The following is a 26,134-nucleotide window of genomic DNA, read 5'->3' on the forward strand; positions in this document are numbered from 1 at the left end:
CTGTATTCCAGTTGCATCGCAAAAGCCTGGAACAATGTACCTCTTAACGTTAGGTCCACAGTCAACAAAATAACTTTTAAAACCCTTCTGAAATCCCACTTAAATAGTTCATGGATTTGTGCATGTTCTGACCGAGGTTAAGAAACCGAACTATATTACCAGCTGGCTAACTCAGCCAAACGCATTCTTCCTAGCTATTCTTACTGGGTACTGCCACTTTTATCTTTCTTCAGCTCATTCATAATATCCTTACTATACATATCCTTTTTTTTTGTCTTTTCACCTCCTCTGGATACTATCTGTCACTCTTTTCTCTCAGTCCATTTTACAATTTTTCTTACTGTAGATATTTTACATTTTCCACCCTCCTAACCTCACTAACTCTACCCTCATATAATCCAGTGTATATCAAACTAGTATCAGCTTCCTCCTTCGAAGCACATATTCTCCCTTCCTGCACCAGACCATTTAGCCCCTAAGTTCTTCACAGAAAATTCCTACTAAGAATCCCCACTTACAGTCTTAACAACCTATGCATTATAACAATCCACTTGCATGATCTATGCATTGTCTTTGAAATAACTGATATTGCATTTGTGGTGATTTCTTAAAATTTCATATTTCTTACATGTAAACTTAATTTTTGTAATGTTTTATCTTGCAATGTTGTATTTTTCTTGTGATGTTTTCTATTTTGGAGCTTTTCTCCCCGGGCCTGTGCTGAAAATATGCCATTAGCCCAGTCGGACTTCCCCAGTAAACGGATGTAAAATAAAATTGTATGAAATTGTATGAAATCTTTTTATTGGCTTGTAATTAGTCTCTCTGGATGCCAAAACAGAAGACATTTGGAGAATGTAATGTATATTGTGATGAGGTAGAAATGTTTGAGGTTCCACTAAACATTGTAAGCTTGTTGTTTTTGCAGAGGGTAATGCTGTCACTACATTCTCAATGGAGCCTTTTGACAAACCCCGAGCCTCGTTAGCATCTTCTCTGGAAAACGAGAAGAATTTGCAGAATTTTCTGAAAAGAGACAGAAAAAAATTAAAGAATGGGCTGGGCAACTCTTTTGAAAGAGCATATTCTCTTTCTCACTGGGACGCAGCAGAGTCAGACACCCAATGCTGTTGTCACTCAGTTGTTCTGTCATAGTATTTGCTTTTCACTCTCTTTAAATGGCATTTCTCTTTCTCCAAAAGATCACTTGCAGTTTATATAATTTTGTATAAAATATGTGATTGGCTTCAAGACATTCTAAAGATGTCCCCTTGCTGGAGGGTAACAAAGGGTGTAGTAGTCAGTGTTATTTCTAAAGCCATCAAAAGAAGAATATTGGACTAATTTTGGCTTTTTCAGGTAGTTTAAGCAAGTTTGAGACATTAAAAATTCAAAATGTTAACAGTCCAGACCTTGCTTCCTGTCTTGTTACAGGTTATGTTATTTTATAGGTATGGATAACTTCTTACACATCCCCATTCACAGGTCCATAAGATAGTTTCTCAACGTCAGGATGGGAATTTCCCACTACCAATGTAGCTCAATGCCATTTGACTATTCTTCCATATTCTGGGTGTTTACTAAGTGCAGGACTCCAGTATTTGTGTACTTATGGTTGAATGGAGTCCATATTTATCCTTATCTGGATGACTACATGGTCAGAATTCCCTTGCTATTAAAGCTCCTGCAGATTTGAACCTAATAGTTCAGTACAGTACATCATCTTTGGGGAAAAGTGTATGTAAAATAAATCATAATATTTGGGTTTTATCCCCTTTACATTTACCATAATTTAGGTGGTGGTGGAGACAGTGCTGCATAGTGGCTGATGTCACATATTACAGACTGTTCCTTGAAAGGAATGCCATTTTATGTCTTGTTTTTTTTAACAGGTTCATAGGTAAGTACAGACTAGCTGCCCTAGCAGGCTATTTGAAGCCTGGTCAATATATATATATATATATATATATATATATATATATATATATATATATATATATATATATATATACACACACACACACATACACACACACAAACTGCATGGTTTTTGTGATATAAAAAAATGAGACCACAATAAATCATTTCAAAAATTTTTTCCCACCTTTAATGTGACCTATAACCTGTACAATTCAATTTAAAAACAAACAAATTTGTTAGGGGAGAAAATATAAAAAAACAAAAGAAGTAGAATAAGCTGGTTGCATAAGTGTGCACACCCTTAAACTAATACTTTATTGAGGCACCTTTTGATCTGTCTTCTTGGGTAGGAGTCTATCAGCATGGTACATCTTGACTTGGCAATATTTGCCCACTCTTCCTTGCAAAACCACTCCAAATCTGTCAGATTGCAAGGGCATCTCTTGTGCACAGCCCTCCTGAGGTCACCCCAGAGATTTTCTATTGGATTTAGGTCTGGGCTCTGGCTGAGCCATTCCAAAACTTTAATTTTCTTTTGGTGAAGCCATTCTTTTGTTGATTTGGATGTATGCTTTGGGGTCATTGTCGTATTGAAAGGTGAAATTCCTCTTCATCTTCAGCTTTCTAGCAGACGCCTGAATGTTTTGGACCAAAAGTGACTGGTATTTGGAACTGTTCATAATTCCCTCCATCTTGACTAAAGCCCCAGTTGCAGCTGAAGAAAAGCACCCCCAAAGCATGATACATTCACCACCATGCTTCACCTTGAGGATGGTGTTCTTTTGGTGATGCGAAGTGTTGTTTTTGCACCAAACGTACCTTTTGGAATTGTGGCCAAAAAGTTCAACCTTGGTCTCATTAGACTATAACACATTTTCCCACATGCTTTCTGGAGACTTGATGTATTGTTTTGCAAATTTTAGCCGTGGCTGGGTGTTTTTTTGTGTAAGAAAAGGCTTCTGTCTTGCAACCCTACCCCATAGCCCAGACATATGGAGAATACGGGAGATTGTTGTCACATGTAGTACACAAACAGTACTTGCCAGAAATTCCTGCAGCTCCTTCAGTGTTGCTGGAGGTCTCTTGGCAGCCTCCCTGACCAGTTTTCGTATTGTCATGTCATCAATTTTGGAGGGACGTCCAGTTCTTTGCTACGTCACTGTTGTCCCATATTTTCTCCACTTTTTGATGACTGCATTCATTGTGTTCCAAGGTATATCCAGTGCTGTGGAAATTTTTTTGTAACCTTCTCCTGACTGATACCTTTCAACAATGAGATCCCTTTGATGCTTTGTAAACTGTCTGTGAACCATGGCGTTTGCTGTAGCAGGCAACCGAGTAAATATCAGGAAAGTCCTACTAGGACAGGTGAACTTTATTTGGGGTTAATCATAGTCTCTTTAATTGATGGCAGGTGTGTACCCAAGAAGACTGAATGCTGTAATTAAATCAAAATGTGCTTCAACAAAGTATTAGTTTAAGGGTGTGCACATTTATGCAACCAACTTATTGTACGTTTTTTTATTTTTTATATTTTTCCCCTAACAGATTTGTTTGTTTTTCAATTGAATTGTACAGGTTATAGGTCACATTAAAGGTGGGAAAAGTTTTGAAATTATTTATCGTGGTCTCATTTTTTTATATCACAAAAATCTGGCATTTTAACAGGGGTGTGTAAACTTTTTATATCCACTGTGTATGTGTGTGTGTGTGTGTGTGTGTGTGTGTGTGTGTGTGTATCTATCTATATATATTTATATATATATATATATATATATATATATATATATATATACAGATATATATATATATTTTTTATTTATATAGAGAGAGAGAGTGTAACTTGGATCATGCCGTAGATAATGTGAGGGGACCCATGCATAGGTTAAAGCATTTAGCAGCTGCCTCTTTCCATTAGTAGTACATGGGGCAGTCCTGGGTAAGTTTTCTACTTCCCATCCATTGATTTGTGTTACACTTGAATGTGGATAAGGATGATCTATGTTTTATATGGATGGGGAGTCTGTTCCAGAACAACGGTATTCTCTGCAAGATATACCCGTCCCTCCAAGCTGTTCTATTTAAGCTGCAGAAGCAGTTTAGATCCCAAATCAAGTATTTCTGAGCCTTTTGACGTGCTGATGTGCACTAAATCTGTCAGTATGCCAGACACAGGACACCACTTAACAGTCTGTAGGATACTTACTGAAGAAAACCAAAACTACTGCATTTAGACTTCATTGAGAGTAAGGTTGCGTCTTCTGTCTTTACATCAGTAAACAAATGTGTGGTGCATGTGGTCGACAAATTGTGCTTAAGGATTACTACAGCAAGCATTTATTTTGCTAGTGTCTAGAAAATAAACAAATATCTGTGAAAAATCTCTTTTTTTAAAAAAGCTACTAGACTAACATGTAAAAGTGCTGCCTGCATACCTTACTAAGCAGAAATGTAGCTAGGGTGAGGTGAAGGGGCAGCCATCCTGGGTGCAAAGTGCTAGACTGATAGATCCTGAATGGTCTTCAGTGCTTTACCCGCGTTCACAAATTAGTGCCAGTATTACATTTGCAGTCTGAACTCCAGAGCTGCAGTAAATCCATTGCATTACCAGCATCCTTGTGAATGCTGGTAATGTGTTGTGGTCAGAAATGAAGTGCTCTAGTGCGCCACATATGGTATAAACTGGAGAAGGTGCTTGCTACTTGTTTTTTCCTCTTCAGTTCCTCAGAACTTTTTTTTTTTTGTCAACTTAAAGTTGAGGGAGAGTGCCAGATTGAGGGGTAGCATCAGGTACAATAATATTTAGCTACGTTTCTATTACTGAGAAATGCTTTCATAAAATTAATACAGTCTGATGTTCTTCATCTCACATTGCTGCAGTCCTAACACTTGGGTAGTCCACTGTCCCCAGCGCCCGATAATAAAGTAAGAGGCTGGCGTCGGTCAAAGCATGGGTCTACATCAGGACATCAGGGGTAAAGGGTAATGACCGCGCATGATCAATCTCCATCTTTTTGCCGCGATGCAGAATGCGTAGCAGCAGTACTGAAAGTGCAGGTTGGTTCATTCTGAAATTTTCTGGTTTCAGACCCGAATCAAGGGAATCAAAGTTAACCCCGTTGGGGTTTAATTTTTTTTTTTTTCTTGCCTCAGCCAAAGTTTAATAGGAAATTAACGGCCCTTAGGGGTGGACTTATCCTTCTTATGATTCTCAGTCTGTAGATCTAGGGCAGAGCTCAGTAGCTCAGTAGCCTAGAACAGGCAGTTCGCCGCCCAGGCCTAGAACGAATCTGCAGGGTCAGTCTCCAGGTCAGTGGCCGGGACACTTTTCCACTTGACCCCCCTTCCAGACTGGATGACTCTGCTCAAGGCAGCACCTTGGCACTTCAAAGAAGGAAAGTGTTAGGAAAGGCTGGAGGATTATTAAGATAGACAGATGGGTATTGGACTTTTGTTCACCGGTTCTCCATTCATTCAATTCGGTTTACACATTCCTTCCCTACATTACAAAGAAACATTCAAAGGCAAACCAAACAGGCTCCAGATTAATTCAGAAGAACTTCACAGATAGGGGCCATTGTTGCTCGGCCTAGGCCCTGTTCCTCGGTTGGAAAAAAAGAAAAGGGCCTTCCTAATACCAAAAAAGGTCTTCTAGGAGACCAATTTTTGGATGAGTCTTGATTTTGGATTTGTCTGTCCATTTATGTTATTTGGACATTCCCGCTAAGACAAATGATCTCTGCTGGGGTAGATCACTGATGATCACTGAGAGATCAGATTCAGTTGCTTTAGATCTGTGCTTATCCTTACCTTATATGCAGTAGTAGACTCAGTTTCAGAAAAAGCTTCTCATATTTCAATTCACAATTCATCTATCTTTACATGGCTTGCATTTCAGGCTAATTCTGGCACAAGCTCTGGGCCAGCTTTGGTTCTTTTCAGGCTAAAAAAGGAATTTCTTCTATGAAAGGAATGTGTCTCTATCTGGATTGGGCGACTGTCTGATTCCACAAGCTCAAAGAAAAGTGGGAATAGCTAGCAGCAGTAAGAATATGTGGGTATTCTGTGAGATCCAAAATAAAGTCCAGTCTAACACCTCTCAAGACATGTGCTTTCTGCTGAAGACTGAATCAGCAGCAGGTGGAGACTTTTTAACAGCTTCAACAAAATTGCTTAACCCTTTTACTTCAATAGATCTATCTCATCCCTGCTGCGGCTGATCTCAGGACAGTCCTTCAAGCATTGACAGTCAGTGCAACTGTAGGGTTGCTTGTATCTGCACAAACTGTATGTGAGCAATCAAACTACCATATGTGTGTCTGCAAATAATCTAAAGTTAATTTGGACACAACTACTCCAATAATCCAATGACACCAAAAATCTATCTGGTGTGACCTTCAAAGGAGTCAGTGTGGGTAGGCCACGACAATGCCACCCTAGACAAAGGAGCTCTCTGTCAGCAGCTAGTGGATACTAGATGATTCATCTGATAGTTCTCAGGAACATAGAGCTTGTGAGGGATCAGATGACAGCAGTCACATGCATTAATGGCTTTCATGACCGAACTACAAGCAGGTGTATTCAACACCAGGGATGTTTAATTCCTGTGCGCATGTCACACTTTCAAGGAACATTCTTTGAGGCTAATGCTGTCAACCAATGTCATTCTACTGTCTGCGCCTAAGGGGACAAGCTAAATCTAACACATTCTTATCCTCAGGAGGCAGCAAACTCTTTAGCAGTGCAGCTAGCAGGCAAATGGAAAGGATCCCCGAAGGATGACTCTCCGGCTCTTGTGACACCGAGTAGCAGATGTAATCACAGATTCCCAGAATTGGATCTTCCCATCTTCATAAATACACTCTCAGGCACATTTAGAAAAGAAATCCATTAAGCAGACAGGAAAGAAAGTACTCTTCTGGTAGTTGGATCAAGCTTTGAAATTTTGCCTTCTTTTCCCTCACTTTGCTTGAAAGAAAGTGGATATACTCAGAGGGATCTGCCACTCCTCAATTATGCCTTTCCTCTTAACTCTCTGCCTCAAGCTGAACAAGATTAGGGAAGCATGAACAAGACAAGCCAAGAATGATTCCTTCCATTCCAGATTGGATTCGGTGGGAATGAATACTGAGAGCCTGTAGAATTCCTCTCATTTTCCTTTCACTTTTTGGCACCTTTAATTCCCACAAAAACTCAACTCTCTTCAATGAGGTCATCTCCTCATTTCATCTAACAGCTCTTCATCTAACAGACTGGTATACAGCACTTGAACCACAGCAGGGAAGGACTTGACTGCCAAGAAGGAAATGAGATAATGGCATTAAGGAGGAAAGTAGATTGAGAAGAGTAAAGAATTTTTATTTGGTTTGAAGAGATGGATGTTTTGTTTCTTTGGCAAAAGATTTCGATGTTTCTGAGCTTTTTTTTATTGAGTTATTACTGTTATTTTGGCTGCTTATTGGACAGAGGTGATTTTATTTTTCCATTATTCTTGCTGCTGCAATTTCTGGAGCCACTCATTTTTGTTCTTACCATTTCCTTTCTGAATAAGAGGGGCAAAGTGAATAAGACTCAATCCTCCTACTTTTGAAGCTCTCTTGCCTTTTTTATTGACCTTACTTTTTTGTGTTTTTGTTTCTTACTTGCAAATCTTTGCGAGAAGGGTTGAGATTTTGATTTTGTTACTTGTCACTTGCAGGAAGGTTTTGTTGGCCATTAGGCCTGCTAAGGGGGGTTTCTTTTTGATTTTTGGCCCTTATAGCGGGGCATTTAACGCATCAATCCTTCATTTATGCCTAAGGGATTTTATCTAGGTGCCTTTTTTTATTGTTTAGGTCTTTGCTAGTTTATGTTTAAACCCAAAATAAGGGGGATAGATCTTTGTTTGTTGAGTCGTTACAAAATAAGGGTTATAGATTTTGCAGCAGGACTAGGATTTTAGGCAGATTCAGCAGTTGTTTGTTACTTTACTAGGATTACCTTCAGGCAAGCCTGTGTCAATGGAAACTAGGATTATGTTTGAGGGGTTAGCAATTTTCCCCATCATACTTTCTATATCCTAGAAAGGTCCCAGCTATTTTTCATTTGGGGCCTGTTAGCAACATCACCACTGCCATTTCTCCAGCTGGGTCTATTCTCTATCCACGAGGGGCTGCCATCTTGCAGTTCAGCTGTTACTTGCACCAACTATTAATATTTTGGGTAGCTACTTGGGTTCAGTGCCATCTTTCTTGCAAGCGTGTGTGTTAGGACTCTATTCAAGCAGCTCCTGGCTGGTTATGCCACTTTTGTGTTCCACCCCTCCTTTTTGGCTTTTAGCTTCATTATAGTTTATGCATCCTCCTTACCTCTGCTTTGATCTACAGTTTGTACAGGAGTGTTGGGTTTCTAATGTTGATCCATAGTACAGTTTGGTCTATATATTATGCGGTTACCCTCAAATGTTCCTCTGTGTGGTCTTCTGGTTTTAGTGTCTTCGTAGGGGGAGTTTGTATATTGGGGTTCTATTTTATTAACATTTTATATTTTGTACATTTATTGCTTTTCTTCCAGTTTCCCTGGTACTGGTACAGCAGAAAGTCTTTTTTTTTTTCTGAGTGCTCAATCCTCTAACTTTACTATTTTTTTAAGCAGTTCTTGAGAAACCAGTTTTTTCTTCATGTCAACCACTGATTTTTAGTTTTCTCAGATCATATGAATGGCTAGTTAAAGCTTCTTCTCTTTTTCCAGACTTTTTGTTTTTTGAATTGAAATATTTCTTCAGTCTTTCGTTTATTTTAATAACCTCTGAGGACATTTGATTTATTTTTCCTTTAAATTACTGTAGGCCATCTCTTGAATCAAAGGTAAAGCCTTTTGTTGAACAGCTGCAGACAGTGTTTTCTCTTCACTTTATCTAGTTGATTTTCTTTAACTTTTTCCAGGCAGTGTATTTACTAGCCAGTAACTGAATTTTATTACAAAACAAAAAAATTCAGTGACATTCTTTTTCTCAGTTTATTTTTTCACAATGGGAGAGCTGAAATTATGCTGTTGATCAGTGTGCAGTCATCTTGGATGTCTCTTTCCAAACCACTGCTGCCTATCATCATAGATTCTTCAGCCCTACAGTGGGGGCATTGTATTAGACAAACTGCTCAAAGTGGCTTGTTACAATCAGTGACCAGTCTATGCATAGGTATTCTAGAGATGAGGACTATCCCTCTCTTGATAGACATTCCAGGGTTCCCTTCATCACAGATTGATAACTGTACATTGTGACAACATGGCAGTAGTGTGGTATATCAACAAGCAGAAGGGAACTCATTCCTACCACCATTTGATGAGAGGTTATGAGGCTTTGGTAGTTGTGTTATGTCCTCAGATTGCTTTCTGGTAGAAGTGCAGTTTTGCTAATGGGCTAGTTCTGTGTTGGATATTGATGAACAAGTCATTATTTCTATACTTCATTATGTAATCTGCACCAGTGTCTTTTATTACATTTTTAAATATATTTTTTGCAGTGATTTTAAGAGTCAAAATGTGACAGGCTAGTTTCTAAATATCAGACATCCTTGAATATGTAAGTAAATGTACCGTACAGTAATGGGTAAGAATGCAGTCCAAGATGATATGAGATTCATGATGACATGGCCAGGGGTTGATGTCTAAGAACATGTACAACACATGGGCATGACATGACCATTATATCTAGTTGCAGAGCTGTGACAAGAAAGGAATGAAGAAACTAACACTTCAGAATTTCATCAGTTATGTAATGTGTATATAGTGTATTTATGCAATCAACAGACTCAACATGCGTTAACTACCATCCTTTCAACACAAAAGCAGGTGTTTTGAACTCAGTCCTTGACAATTTATCTGGCAGCTCAGCAGTTACGGGCACAATGTATGCTTTTCAGAGATAACTGACCTTCCCAATACATCTCCCTTAAGCCACTCTTCCATTACTTTCTGTATAACCCTTCTTCTGGGTTCTGAAGCTTCTCTATTGCTAGTTTCTGTGTTGTGGGTATCACCCCTTTCAACGCATTTTCCAAATTATTTATGCCAGGTTTAAATGGCATTTTTTCCTCTGTCCCAAGTGCCCTTACCACAAGAATAGACAGCGTCTTTATTAGCACCACTGCTAATTTCTTTGCTAGCTCTACAAAAGCTTTTTCATATGGAATGTTGTGCACACCTTCTGCATTTTTGTCTTGCATATTAATTTTATTTACTGAACATTTTCTTGACTATAGAATGGCAGGATGGTCTTGTCGTATCTTGCTACTTGCACTTAAAAGTGCCTTGCTTACAGGCTTCTTCCTTACTCATATTACCTGTTGTTGTCAGCTACTTGTCTTCCCTGTTGACTTCCTCAGGTTTTTATTCCTCCATCCTCTCACTGGTGTTCTGTTTGTCTCGAAGCTATGAGGAACATAGTTCTTTGACTGCACACGTCATCTAATTTGTAAAGATTATATGGTTTACTGGTAAATCCACTATTCTAAGATTATTGTATTGAGTCACCTGCAATAAGGTATAACTCTGTCTTTATATGAGTGGCAGCCATACCCCTCAGCTTCTTAGTGCAAAAATAATGGGAGAGACAAAGGCCCAAAATCAGACACAGATTTTCAGTACTGCTCTTATAAATTTAGAAAGTTGCTGGAATAACAGGTTTAGCAGTAACTCTCATTTTCTGAATGATATGAAGTCTGAAATTCAAATGTCTGTCATTGTCTAGTGACTTCAGTCCTCAGTGATTTACCAAAAAGCTCCACATTTTATGAGGAGCAGACCAATAATATGATGTAAAAATATGGACATGCTGCTAAATTCTATACTATTTAGAGGTATGGTGGCTAACCACCCTTTCAATTTATTTTATTTCTTTATGTTGCCCTTTCAGTATGATTGTTAACTTGGAATAAAAATAATAATTTTGCCGCCTCTTGTTGCACAGATTACTGTTGCTTGTAATCCACCATTAATTGTATTTGTTTCACATTAGAAGAGAGAGGTTTATAACCTGCATTTGCTTGCTCATCTCACTTTCCCTACTCACTTTTTTGTGAATGAGGACCGTCTTCTATTTATAACCTTTCAGGTTCAGTACTAACACACCTTGCACATTTCTGTGTACATTTATGTCCTGTACTGATATTTTCTTCATTTCATACACTGACATCCCTTATGTTTTTTTTTTTTTAGATTCAGAATTTTTATTTAGCTCTTTTTCAATTCCTCAGTTGACATCTCTATCAGTTTTGATTTCAGAATTTCTCATTAGTTTATATTCAGTTCTTTTACTAACATCTCTTGGTGTTATGATTTTCTTCTGTTTCATCATCACAGCATGATTCTGTTAACAGACAGAATCTTTTTTATTGTCTAAACAATGCCTAATTTTGACTCCTTTTATTTCAACCAGTGATTTCACCTGTGTACCTGATGAATCTGGGCATCTTGAGGCAATGCAGCAATTGCCTCATGTACACAGACAACCCTCTCTTCCTACCACCCAACACTACAACCTGTGAGAGATGCACTTATATAGCCAAACTGGAAGCAAAGCTCTCTTCACCCAAGACTGGACTAGACAGTCAAGAAGAGAGGGTAAACACTTGCACCACACCACACTCAACACATAGTCCCTCAAAACCTGCAGCCCCAAAACACACACATAGAAACATAAAACACACACCTACATTTGCGGAGGCTCTCAATAAAAACCTACCCAAGTATCAGGGACATCCAAAGCATAAACGCAAGCAAACTCCACCCCCCAACACAACCCAAATGACACGTAGCCCACAAACTCAGTGTGCCACTCAACCACAGCCCATAAGGCATAACAACGTACCCAACACTCTAGTCATAGGTGACTCTATAGTCAGGCACACTGATGTTCCACTCACTAGACTAAACAAGGAGAAAGTTACTGTCAGCTGCCTGTCAGGTGCCAGGATCCGCCACATAACGCATGCACTCAGGTCACTCCACAGTAAGTACAAATATGACACTGTCATTGTCCATGTTGGTGTAAATGACCTGAGACGTACCTCCCTGGACTACATGAAAAGAGACATGGAGGAGCTCTCCGATCTTGTATCCCAGGCAGGTATGACCCTAACCCTGAGTAGCATCCTGCCATCACCCTGAATGATACCACAGTACAAGGACAAAATGATTGACTTCAACAATTGGCTAAGCTTCTGGTGTCATTCTAAGGGGATCTAGTATTTGTCTGCCTGGGACGACATGATCGTCAGTCCACGATGCTTTGCCAGAGATGGCCTGCACCTGTCATCCTTAGGATTCCGGATACTGGCTAAGACTCTTGCCACCCCTGTAGTGCCTTTTTTAGGCAATGTTCAAATGACAAATTCACCACCGTAACAGGTACAAGCAAGCAAAATCTGAGGGTAATGCTACTCAATGCTAGAAGTCTAAACCTCAAAATGCACTCACTCAAGGCACTCCTTAAAATGGAGAACATTGACATCTGTGCAGTGACAGAGACCTGGTTCAAAGCTCCAGAGAGCACCCCTGCATTACCAGGCTTCAATTCATACCACACCTTTCGGCCACCTAACCCAGAAAGAAGCACTAAAGGTGGAGGCGTGTCCATATTCATTAAGGATATCCACACCTCCAGGCTAGTTGCACAGCATAATGCATCCGAGATTATCCAAGTGCAACTAACTCTGGCAAGACCAATCCAAATTGTAGCTTGCTACAGACCCCCCCACCATGCCCCAGGATTCACACTCCTCATTTCTTGATACACTGGAAAGTATTAGGGTACAACCCAACACCCTAATAATGGGCAATTTCAACTACCCCACCATTAACTGGGAAAACTACTCATGTACCAACTCTTTTGCTCAACGTTTTCTAGAATTCATAAATTCCAACGCCTTGGATGAACTTATTCACACCCCCACCACCAAAGCAATATCCTAGACCTGGTCATTACCAACATGGGAAACCGGTGTTCCACACCAGAGGTCAATTCCTCGTTGGTCAGATCCGACCACAAGCTTATCAGCCTAGACATCCACATCCCACCCCCAGCCCCAGTTAGGGAAACCATTGTAAAAAACTTCTTAAAAGCCATCTTCACACTTCTTAAGACAGAAGTGGCAAACGTCATGACACCCATGCAGACGGACAATAGAGGTATGACTGCCGAATCCTACACAAATGCACTTTATGAGCACTTACACGAGTGCATGGATCATGCTATCCCTAATAGAACCAAGATGTTATCGTCCAAAAAAAGGAAGCCAATCTGGTGGTCCTCTGCTATAAACAAACTCTACAACAGAAGAAAGAAACTGTTGCAAAAAAAGAGTAAAATCCCATGACTGGAGGAACTCCCTGGTCAACCTCAGTAAGAAGCTGAGATCCCTCATAAAATCCTCCAAAGCTAGTTACGAAAACAAAATTGCCACTGACTCTAAAGACAACCACAAAGCATTCTATAGCTATGTCAAGAATCTAAATGGGAACACTCAGATCTGCTCTGAGTTACAGCATAATGGCACTAAATATACAGAACCAACTGATATTGCCAACATCCTAGCAGATAGGTTCAGTGCTAACTTTACCCCCTCTCACCCCCTAGAGGGCCCATCTCTATACCGGAAGAATGCAAAGTTCCTATAATCACGGCTGCACAGGTAAAAGACACACTCTCCAAAGCCAAGAACACAGCATCCATGGGACCTGACAATATCCCAGGCTGCGTTCTACATGAACTACAGAATGAACTGGCACCCTACCTAAGCACCATGTTCAATCATAGCCTCACCTCAGGCTTTGTACCCACTGAATGGCGCACCGCAACAGTTATCCCACTCCACAAAGGGGGAGTCACGACAGATCCCGGGAACTACCGCCCCATTAGCCTGATGAGCCTGGTCTGCAAGGCCATGAAACGTATCCTTATGGAACTCATAAACAAAGACATTGGTAATCTCCAAACTCTGGACCCTACTCAGTTTGGATTTGTAAAAGGTAGATCATGTCTCCTAAACCTGATTGACTTCTTTGAAGCAGTCACCAAAGCCATAGATGAGGGTAAAATGGTTCACACAGCTTATCTAGATCTCGCCAAGGCTTTCGACACCATCCCTCACTCTGGAATTATAGATAAGCTCACTAAACTAGGTATAAATCCCTATGTCACAAGATGGGTTGCCAACTGGCTCACGGACAGAACCCACACTGTGAAAGTAGCGGATTCCAAATCCGACATCAGACCAGTGACAAGTGGAGTACCACAGGGTTCAGTCCTGGGTCCTCTCCTGTGTGGTATCTACTTCTCTGAAGTGCAGGCCAACACAGAAGGTCTTTGGCTAACAAAGTTTGCAGATGACTGCAAACTAGGAGCCATAATCGAAACTCCTAACGATGTGGACAAACTACAAAAGGGCCTCACTGAGACAGATACCTGGTGTCAAAGCCATGGCCTGAAGCTCAATGCCAAAAAGTGTATTGTCATCCCCTTTGGTAAAAACTCTGTGCCCATGAACTACCACATAGCAGGTAGTCTACTCAATGCCGAAAATGTGATGAGACCTTGGGACACAGGTGGACAGTAGTCTCTCCTTTGATAATCACATCGCCACAGTGGTCAGGAAATCCTTCTACGTGGCTCATCTCATCACAAAAGGATTCTCATCCAGAAAAAAAAGAGGTCATTGTTCCCCTCTACTCATCACTCATTAGACCCATTATAGAGTACAACGCCCCTTTTGGTATGTACCTCACAAGACATCTACAACAACTGGAAAGACCACAGAAATACCTCACAAAGACGATTACTGGCCTCAAACAGATGCTCTTTGCAGACCGTCTCAAAATGCTACAGCTTTACTCCATCGCATATCGCCTACTCAGGGGCGATCTCTGCCTAACATACAAAGCTATGTCAAACCCAGAGCAAGAAATCCCAATCCCTCCGAGCTACACGCTCTAGGGACCTTAACCTTTTCACCACAATAAACAGAACATGCTTGAGGGATAGATTCCTGTCCCAGAGACTTCCCATACTCTGGAACAGACTACCTATCTATGTCAAACAGAGCTCCTCATTAGCACTCTTCAAGAATAATCTTGATGATTGGATGGGAAATGGGAAATTCACCCCGGGGATCACTTCTGTGGCTCTGCTCGACAGGGGCACAGGAAAATTATTTTCTTGGGTGGCGAAAGCCAGGGTACATTTTTTGGCTAGGCTTGTATGGGCCCTAGGGCCGATAGCCTAGTACCTACCTATGAACCTATGAATCACTGTCACATTTATTTATTTTTTCATTTCTTTATGTTTACTAACCTGATATGTGAAATCCAGTTATCTCTACATAGAATTCCTGTCTTGGTTCAACAGGCATCTCACTATGACTGTTCAAGGTTGCCTGGTCTCTCTGTCTGCACTACCTTCTCTTTGTCTTGCTCCCTCTCTCTTGTTCTGTATTACAGGAAGTAACAGGAACATTCTTTCACTGTGTTTTTCTTCTCTTAATCTCCCCAACATGATGTTTGTACACTTCCCTTTCACTTCTTTTCTTCTCTAGTTCTCTCTGAAAATGGCATCTTAGAAGAAATTTCACATACCATAGAGGTCCTTGTATTCCTTAGTTGCAGTATTCTGCATATGGGTTTACCCTTCTAGTCTTGCGTACGTATGGCCACTATCCAAAAGCTTTCAGTCCCTCCTGGGTGCACGAGACATCAGGTGTAGAAGAGAGTATGTGGCCATAGGTTGGCACGCACCAGCCTTCAGAACTTTCAAGCCACCAGTCGTACGCCAGGTGTTCCTGCTTTCACTGACGACCGATTCAAGTTTCAAGCTAAGTACCCTGTTGGGGATATTTTCAGTTCATCCGTTTTTATTACTGCCTTTTTATGTCATACAGAAAGGGTAAATGTCAGTGCGGTTGTCAGATCCCTCATAAAGACACCCACAGTAAGTGTTTGATGTTCTTTGCGTTTCAGTGTTGCAGTCATTACATTTGGGTTATCTGCTTGCAGTAGCCCTCAGTCTGTTTGATTAGCAAAGTCTTGGGTCCTGTGTCGGTTGCTGTCCCTTCTTCCATGACGTCAGGTCGTCAGGGGAATAAAACATTCAGCCGACGCCATTACATCAGTCTTTCTTGCCGTGCAGTGCCAGAAGCAGTTCACAAGTGCCGGTCGGCCGACTCCTGAAATTTTCGTTTTCGAGTTTCAGAACCGAAGTCTTTAACTAAAGCTATGTACCCTGTTGGGGAAACTTTTTCTTTCTCCTTACCGATGTCAGTAAAAGTTAATAATTGCATTACTTGTGGAAAGCAAATACCTCACAAAGATTTTCATTCGTTCTGTATTCCTTGCCTAGGCCCTGACCATGACGTACCTTGCTGTCGGTTTTGTGCTTTATTTAATCAGCGCACTATCCGTCGTCGGTATATCTTCGCCTCTAAATATTTCGGTTTTCGGTTTAATTATCCAGAAATGTCGTCGGTTAGCCATCCGACTACCGGGATTCCAAAAAAAACATAAAGGTAAAGACAGAGACAGGCCGCCGAGGTCCAAAACTGCCGACGACGCTTCTCCTAAGCCAGTCGCCAGTTCGCTGGTACTTAGTGAGGCGCTTTCCCAGCCACTGCTTACCCGCTACTTCTGACTCGCAGGCCTGTACTGAGACCCATTCGGAGTCTGGTATGCCACGAGATGCTTCAACTGTGGAACCTGCGGATGTCTCTAACTTGGATGAGTCCGGAGCTGCTTTGCAGGCACCGGCTTCTGAGGGTGTATTCAGGCCTACGGACTTGCATATTAAACAGATGCCTCCATCTTCATTTAGGCCAAAATCTCAAACCATGCCTAAGAAACCCACGCCCAAACCACATGTTCAGGCCTCTATGCCTAAAAGACAAATGATAAGAATGGCTGAAGATCTTATAACTCTAATCAAGGGAAGCCAACCTTCCCCTTGTAAGAGACCTAGAACTGAAGTTGTTTATGAATCTTCTGACCAGGATTATGATTTTTCTGATTCTTCTGATGATCTGGATTTGCCCTTATCTACTTATGAGGATTCTGATGCAGAGGACACTATTCCCTCTGCTTCCCCTCCAAATGATTTTTCTTTTGGTGAGACCTTACATACTCTAAGGGAACATTTCCATTGGGAAAGCCAGGATTTTTCTGATTCTAAGACGAGGCTTAGGGATTTCTTACTTCTGCCTCAGCATAGGCCTTTAGCTATACCTCCTGTACTGGACATTGCTGATGATGCCTTTTCAGAATCTAGTTTGGCTCCTGATTCGTTGCCTCCTGCTCCCAGAAAACCTGACGGATATTACAGGGTTCCTGATTCACACAAGTTCCGTTTTAAAAATCCTGTTGTGGATCCAGAGACTATTTCACAGGGACCCAAGGGCATTAAAGGTTCTACTGCTAAAAATCCTACCCCCTCGGATAGAGACTCCAGGATGCTGGATAGATGGGGTAAGAAGGTTTACACTTCTGCAATCTTGGCCATTAGGGCTTTAAACTGCCAGTTTCATATGTTATAGTATCAATAACATGTTATTGGATTGCTTAAACAGAAAATTATGTCGATTCCTGACTGTGCTGAAAATAAAGAATTACAGGATTTAATGCATTCTGCTGAACAGGTTGGAAAACATACTTTGCAATGTGGATTTGATTCATTAGAGGCCTCTTGCAGGGCTGCTGTTACTGGGTCTGTGCTCAGAAGGCATGCTTGGCTTAAGGAGCAATCTTTGCCTGATCATGTTAAAGCTAAATTGTTGGATGCTCCCTTAAATCAGGACCGCCTTTTTGGCAACAAGGCTGAGGAAGTTCTTAAAAAGATGGAAGATAAAGCTAAATCTATGCAAACTGTCAAAGATTTCTTACAAGTTCAGCCTCCTAGATGTAGTAGGCACTGGCCCTCTAAGAATTGGTCCTTTCCGGCCCCTTGCAAGTCTTCTCAAGCCAAACCCAGACACAGCAGAAACCCCAGGATGTTATGTGATCCTATCTCGCCTACATTCTGTACTGATGGGCTCGGAGCCGATCCCTCGGCTCCGACTTGGCCCGCTATGCTATAGAGCGAAGCCTCTTATTGGCTGAGCTATTCTCTATCCCAGGATGCACCACCACTAATCCCCCAGATCTCGTTTGCCGCTTACAAGCTAGGACAAGGTCTCAAACTTGGCTGAGCTAAGTACTGTTTTTTCTAAAGTTTCCTGTCAGGAAATTCCATATTCTTACCCAAAAGCTGTTTTAACAGCTATTGTTGTTGTACGCGTGTGTTTTGGTACATTTTTTTGTGGTAAATTGAGTGTTTGTTTAAGGGAAAGGTTTCCCGTTTAAGTTAGCCTTCCCCTATTCTTCAGCTAGTTTCTCTTATTTTTTCAAGGAGGTCAAGTACCTGTTTAAGTTAGAGGGTCTTGGCCCTCCTTTTTAGTGTTTCTGATATTGTATTGTATCGTTTTAAAAAAAAAAAAAAAAAAAGTTAAATTTTTTGTATTGTGGTAAAATCTTTGTTCTGACTAGATAGTGCTTCTTTTCCACTGTTTTAGTGACTTTTTGATAGGCATTATGTCAAAAGAACATAGACCCTCAGGGTTCAAAAAGTGCACGAGGTGCGGTTATAAGATGTCTATAACCGATGACCACTCGTGCAAGATATTGTTTAGGCGCCATGCACCTACAGGAGTCCTGTAGCGTGTGTCACGCCTTTTCATCTAGAGTCCTCCAAGAGAGGAAGAATAAATTAATATTGAAAGGGCTGATTAAACCCTCCTTCGAGGCGGCCTTATCTTCCTCATCCTCTCCTACTAAGAAGAAGAAAGCATCGGCTCCGACCAGCCCATCGGAACCGACTGCTAAGAAACCTAGGCAGGCTTCTCCATCGGCTCCACGGACTTCGGAGCCGAGGGTGGAACGGTCTGCCTCGATGCCCCCAGTCTCGACTCCTCTGGTTTCAGAGCCCAGGACTGGGGCTTCGAGAGGCGGGTCACCTTCATCGGCTCCACTGATTTTGGAGCCGATGAGGGTTGCCGGCTTAGACTCTTCCCCTTCGGCGCCGAAGCCCTCCTCGGCACCGAGGGAAATTGTTTTGGAATCTCCCTCGGAACCGATATTGGTCGAGTCCATTCGGAGCCGGTCCCCCAGTCCTTTGGAGCCGATGGAGAAGTCGGTTCGGACCCGATCGGTTTCATCTAGATCCTCCAAGATGTCTGATTCAGACATCGACAGGGTGCTCCTAAGAATTTTTCAGTCTCCTGTGTTCCAAAAATTAGTTTCGGCTCCAGCCCATTCGCTCGAGCCGATGGCCCACCCTGTAGCTATGGTTCCTCCTCCAACAGCCTCGGCACCGTTGGAGCCGGTGCTGGTGGAGCCGATGGAGGTTTTCGGGTCAGCCCCGACCCTTACTCCAACCCCGGCTCTCGAGTCGGAGTTCGGTACGTGGACCTCCTCTGTCGGCCCCGGGGGGCACGCTTCGGGACTGATGTTTTCGGTCCCAAGGCTTCCTCTCGGTGCGTCGGCTGCGGGGGTACCGTCTACTGTTGTGGCCACGGGGGTTGGACCTTCCCAGGATTCTGGTGGTCCGGCCTTCAGGGCCATGAGGAGTGCGTTAGCCAAATCTTCTTTGGCTACCTCCATGGTCTCACCAGCACCTTCCCTGCATACGGAGACTGGGTTTTTGGCAGTCCCCCTGTCCTTAGACAGCAGAGCCCCGGGGCCTGAGGTCACCCCCACTGGGGGTTCCTCCCCTCCTGGAGGTCCCTGTGAAGCTTCTTCAGAGGAATCCTCAAGGAAAAGATTGTGCAAGAGGAAGCACGTTGACTCCCCCGATGAGTCTCTCACGTCAGACACTGATCTTGATGATGCAGAGGGGTCCCCTAAGTCGTCCTCAGATGATGTCTCCTTTGCAGACATCCTGGAAGCCCTCAAACAATGAGGCGGCTGGCATTCCAAACCCCCTTCTGCTGACGAGTCGGTGTTCCTTAAGGCCTTCGGGGTTCAGCCCTCCGCCTCCTGGGTGTCTCCGCCCTTCGACGAGCTCCTAGATTTGATCTGTCGAAGGGCGTGGGAACATCCAGACTCTGTGGAACCGGTGCCTGCTCGCCCAAATAAGTTCCTGTCAGCATCCCCAGAGAAGGAGTTTTTGACAAAAGTTGTGGCTGTAGATGCCTTGGTGGTGGCATCTGCTACCCAACAAGATGTAGCAGAGGCTTCGACGTCCGTCCATCCTCCTAATAAGGAGTCTAGGAGCATGGATCGGTACGGAAAGCGCACCCTCAGTTCAGCGGCCTTTACCTTAAGATCCCTGAACTATTTAACGCACTTCACCAGGTTTCAGAGGGATCTGATCAAGGAGCTTTCAGATACCCTCTTGGGTAACCTACCTGAGCAGCTGGCCCAGTCGGTTGGCTCTCAGTTGGCTACGCTGTCATCCATATCAAACTCGTCCATGAGGCTCATTTCATATGCGGCCGAGGGGGCGAGTAGAGCGGTGGGTACAGGTATTGCTCTACGGAGGCAAGCCTGGCTCCACCTGTGTCATTTTGCGGAAGCCTTCAAGTCTTCCTTTGTCAACGCTCCCTTTGATGGGTCCTCTTTGTTTGGACCCAAGGTAAAGGACACATTGACCTGCTGCGAGCAAGAAGGTAAGACTTTGACTGCCGTAGGGGCACGATTTTCCACTCCCTTTCGGCCTTACCCCAAGGCTAAAAGAGGAGGGAAAATGTGGTTCCGTAAATCCCAGAAGTCTTATCCCTCACAGCAGGACGATCCCCCTTCTAGAGGCAGAGGAGGGGGAAATTTTTCTGGAAGACGCCGTCCCAGAGGCGGCAGAGGCCCCCACAACACTGGAGACCGCGAGTCCTTTCGTGGCTCTTCAGCCTTTCACAGTCCCTGAGGGATTGCCCGACTGTGCAGCTCCGGAGCCAGTTGGGGGTCGTTTTTCGAGGCACCTAAAAGCCTGGGAAGGTATCACTCAGGACCGATGGGTGCTTCGAATTATCGCCGGAGGTTACGCCATTCCCTTTTCTCACTCCACACCTCCGTCCAAGAAAATCCCGGACCCGCCACCCAGTCAACGGGAAATTGCAGCCTTAGAAGTCTCAAAGCTGCTTCAAAAAGGAGTCATCCAACCGGTCCCCGCAGACCAGTTCGGATTAGGGACTTACTCAAGATTCTTTTTGGTGCCAAAAAAGACCGGGGACTTGAGGTCCATTTTGGATCTCAGCATTCTAAATCGTTCAGTCAAAAAGTCCAAGTTCCGAATGGTCACCCTACAATCCATTCTCCCACTGCCGGAGAAAGGTGTTTGGATGTGCTCCATAGATCTCAAGGACGCTTATTACCACATCATGGTACATCAGGCGTCCAGGAGACATCTGCGCTTCAGCCTAGGAGGCAGTCATTTTCAGTTCCACGCGCTGCCCTTTGGTCTCACCACATCCCCCAGGGTGTTCACCAAATGTTTGGCAGTCGTGACTGCTCACCTGAGAAGTCTAGGATTCCAGGTGTTTCCGTATCTAGACGACTGGCTCCTAACTGCCACCTACAGGCATCTACTATTGCAGAACCTACAAGCCACAATATCACTGGGCACTTCCCTTGGAATCACCTTCAATTGGCCAAAGTCTGTGTTGCTGCCATCTCAACGCATAAGATTCATCGGAGTAGAGATAGACTCAAACCGAATGCGGGTCTATCTTCCTACAGAAAGGATTCAAACCATACAGGCTCAAGTTCGAGCCTTACTTCTCAGATCCAAAGCCCCAGCCAGAATGGTCCTGCAGCTGTTGGGATCTATGTCCGCCACTGTTCTTCTAGTTCCCCTAGCAAGGTTGCACATGAGAATTCTCCAGTAGCTTCTTTCAACACAGTGGTCCTTTCAGGATCTCCCTCTGTCACCTCATATGGATCACGGAAACCTGCAAACGGGACCTTCGCTGGTGGCTGGTGTCCTCCAATCTGGATCAGGGACGACCCTTTTTTCCACCTCCTCCTCCTGTGGCCACTTTGACTACGGACACCTCCCAGATGGGGTGGGGGGGGGCATTCCTTGGGCAGGTCAGTCCAAGGCAAATGGCATTCGGAAGAGAGCCTCCTTCATATCAACATTTTAGAAATGAGGGCGGTGTTTCTGTCCCTACAAGCCCTTCACGATTACCTCCCTCAGAGCGTAATTGCCATTCACTCCGACAACATGTCAGTAGTCTGGTACCTGAACAAGCAGGGAGGGACCAGATCCTACCCCCTTTGCAGAGAGGCCATGAGAGTTTGGGAATGGGCAGTGTCGACCAAACATTTTTTAGTGGCGACTCATATCCCTGGCAAGTCCAATGTGATAGCCGGCAGACTGAGCAGAACTATCCTCTCTCCTCACGAGTGGTCTCTGAACAATACAGTGGCAACTCAGATTTTCAGCAAATGGGGAATTCCTTGTTGCGACCTCTTCGCAACCCGCTGAACGCAAGTGCAAAAGTTCTTCTCCCTCACTCCGGCTCCGGGAGAGCCCTATGGACGACTAGCCCATCCTTGGCCCACCGGCTTGCTATGCTTTTCCCCAGTTCCCTCCTTCCCAGAGTGATCCAAAAGGCGTCTCACTTGGGGAGCAAAATGATCTTAGTTGCTCCTTACTGGCCTCGTCAGGTATGGTTCCCCTATCTTCGGAAATATGCACTGGACGGTCCATGGTTCCTGAATCAGATCCCAGACCTATTAGTTCATCAGTCGGGACTACTCCACCAGTCCCTCCACACCTTGAAATTAACAGCTTGGCTCCTCCTCTTCCGACTATAGTCAGGAATCATACCTTAGACCCGGAAGTCATACATATCTTATCTTCGGCCCACAAGTCTGCCACTAAGAAATTGTATACTAGCAAATGGAAGAGATTTGCTATTTGGGCTCAACTCCGGGGTCTGGATCCCATCACTATTCCTGTATCGGAAGTCCTAAAATTTCTAACCTCCCTTTTCAATCAAGGTTCTTCAGTCTCTACCATCAAGATCCAATTGGCAGCTATTTCCAATTTTCATGAATCTATAAACCCACCTTTAATGAGCAACAGATTGTGTAAGACCTTCATGAAAGGTGCTGCGCTTTTACGACCTCCGATTTCTCATCCTGCTCCTCCATGGTATCTCGATATGGTGTTACGTGCCTTAACTTCCTCCCCCTTCGAACCGGCAGCAACATGTGATTTGAAATTTCTATCGTGGAAAACTGCCTTTCTGGTCGCGATTACTTCTGCCAGAAGGGTTTCAGAGCTTCAAGCTTTGTCTGTAAAACCTCCGTACCTGGTTTTTCACAAAGATAGAGTATCTCTCAGGCCTAATCCATCCTTTGTCCCTAAAGTTTGTTCCAGTTTTTGTCTACAACAGTCATTAGAACTTCCAGTTTTCTTTCCAAAGTACTCAAACAAAGCGGAATACATATTCCACACATTAGATGTCCACAGGCAATTATGCTTTTATTTAGATAGGACCAAACAAACAAGGAAAACAGATCAATTGTTTGTGTCCTTTTCGGATAATAAATTGGGCAAAGCCACAAAGGTCACTATTGCCAAATGGATCAGGGACTGTATTAGTCAAGCTTATTCCTCTTCTAATAAAGAGCTTACGACCTCTGTCAAAGCTCACTCTACAAGAGCTATGGCTACTTCAATAGCATTCCATTCTAAGCTTGCCATTAGTGATATTTGTGCTGGCTACGTGGTCTTCCCTTTACACTTTCATTTCCCACTACAAATTGGATGTGGCATCTCGGGGGCAAGCTTCATTTGGTTCCACAGTGCTCAGGAGTGTTTTCCAGTGAGCCACCCAGGATTTAGGTGCTAGGGACGCTGTCCCATCAGTACTGAATGTAGGCGAGATAGGATCACATAACATCTTTTAGTTATGTACTTACCATAACTTTAGATGTTTGGGATCCATCTCGCCTACATTCCCAATAACCTACCCTCCTTCCCCCTTCCTTGGAGATCAGAAGAGATCGGACGGTCTGAATTCTATTGTTTCAACTTGAAACATCTGGCAATGTTATATAAACAAGTTATGTGTGTGTGCATGAATGCGGACAAACAAGATCTGGGGGATTAGTGGTGGTGCATCCTGGGATAGAGAATAGTTCAGCCAATAAGAGGCTTCGCTCTATAGCATAGCGTGCCGAGTCGGAGCCGAGGGATCGGCTCCGAGCCCATCAGTACAGAATGTAGGCGAGATGGATCCCAAACATCTAAAGTTATGGTAAGTACATAACTAAAAGTTTCAGTCCCAAGGGACACACAAGACTAATTAGTGGGGGTTTTCCACACCCAAATCTGGGAGTAGTAAGACTCGCCCTATGGAAAACTGTCTCAATGACTTGCTTTTAAAATTTCCAAGCAGTTCCCAACTGAATGCTCCTTTAGGCGGAAAGATTGGTCTGCAGGCCAAAAACTGTGAACTCATTACCCAGGACAAATGGGTTTTAAATATACTGTACCAAGGATACAGATTTCACTTCCACACGTTACCAACTCCAAGCGGGTGGCCAGATCTACCCCCAGATCAGTGGGCAGAGGCCCAAAATCAAGTTCTCTCTCTTTTAAACATGGAAGCTATTCTATTGGTACCAAAAGAGGAAAAGGGACAAGGTTTCTATTCGAGACTTTTCCTGGTACCCAGAAAAGGCAATACATGGCATCCTATCCTGGACCTTTCTACTCCAAACACCTTCCTGGTGATTCCAAAATTCAAAATGCTGACACTTCACCAGCTGCTTCCTATGCTAAGCAAAGATGCATGATTAGCAACACTAGACTTAAAAGAAGCATACCTACACATCCCTATCAGGGAGTCTTGCAGAAGATACCTATGCTTCAAAGCAGGCTGCATGCACTATCAGTTTTCTGCACTGCCCTTTGGCTTATCTACTGTGCCCAGAGTATTCACATTGTGCCTAGCTCCAGTCATTGCATTTTTCAGGCAAAGAAATATTCAGATATACCCATACCTGGACAATTGTCTAATTCAGGCAGAAAGCCAGGACATACTTTTTAGTCATCTGGCCTTTGTTCAAAGGGTACTGACTGGTCTGGGGTGCATCATAAACAAAAATAAATCACACCTGGTACCCTGTCAACAAATTATATTCCTGGGAGCAAGCTTAAATACAACTTCACAGATGGCTTTCCTCACGCCAGAGAAACGGATTCATTTGACAACCTACTTCAAACAAGTGGCCACAAAAACCCTGCAATCTGCAAGGCAAATTCTGCAAGCCTTGGGGTTCATGGCCTCCTGAATTCTTCTAATTCCATATGCAAGGCTGCATATGAGGAAACTACAATGGTATCTCAAAAGCCTATGGTGTCAACATTCACAGGATCTAGAAGCAAGGATTCCTATCATACCTTACCTACGCCTAGAGTTCCTTTGGTGGGCAGAGGCCTGCCACCAAAACCAGGGATACCATTCACACTACCCCCTGCCGCCCAGATTTTAACAACAGATGCATCAGACTATGCATGGGGGGCTCACATGGCAGGGAAATGCATTCAGGGCAAATGGAACCTAAGTCAAATGCACCTGCACATAAATCAAAAGGAAATGTTAGCTGCACAGAATGCACTGACAGCCTTCAAGGACCACATTCTTCCAGGACAACTAATGGTAAAGATGGACAACACCACTGTGATGTGGTACATAAACAGGCAGGGGGGTACACATTCTTACCCCCTCTGCAGACTAGCCAGGGCATTGTGGAACACAGCCTTGAGCTACCAAGTGAATCTACAAGCTCAATTCCTGCTAGGAAACCTAAATACAGTGGCAGACGGACTAAGCAGAAATCTCATGGACCCATACGAGTGGAAACTGTACCCAAAGATTTTTAATATGTTGACAAGCAAATGGGGGAGCCCAGATATAGACCTGTTTGCCTCCCCCCCGGAACCATCAGTTGGACAAATTTTGCACAAATATTCCTCACAAGTTAGCTTGGAAAGTGGATGCTCTATCCTTCAGCTGGAAAAACCTATAAGTCTATGCCTTTCCTCCTCTGCCTCTGCTCTCCAAAGTACTACTAAAGATCAAACAGGGCAAGCCAAGGACGATTTTAATTGCACCAGACTGGCCTCGCCAACACTGGTACCCACTCTTGCGAAGTGTGTAATGCTTGGCTCCATGGCACCTGCCTCAGACTCCTTCCTTCAGGAGAACCA

General features: G+C 43.3%; 1 protein-coding gene across 1 annotated transcript in view; it reads left to right on the top strand.

The window, feature by feature from the left end:
- Positions 1 to 26,134, top strand: part of LYST (lysosomal trafficking regulator) — a 3,825,950-nt gene that overhangs the window by 1,265,110 nt on the left and 2,534,706 nt on the right. The window lies entirely within an intron of this gene.

Source organism: Protopterus annectens, chromosome 1.part1 (genome assembly GCF_019279795.1).
Source record: "Protopterus annectens isolate FY-2018-M chromosome 1.part1, PAN1.0, whole genome shotgun sequence".
Lineage (NCBI taxonomy): Eukaryota > Metazoa > Chordata > Ceratodontiformes > Protopteridae > Protopterus > Protopterus annectens.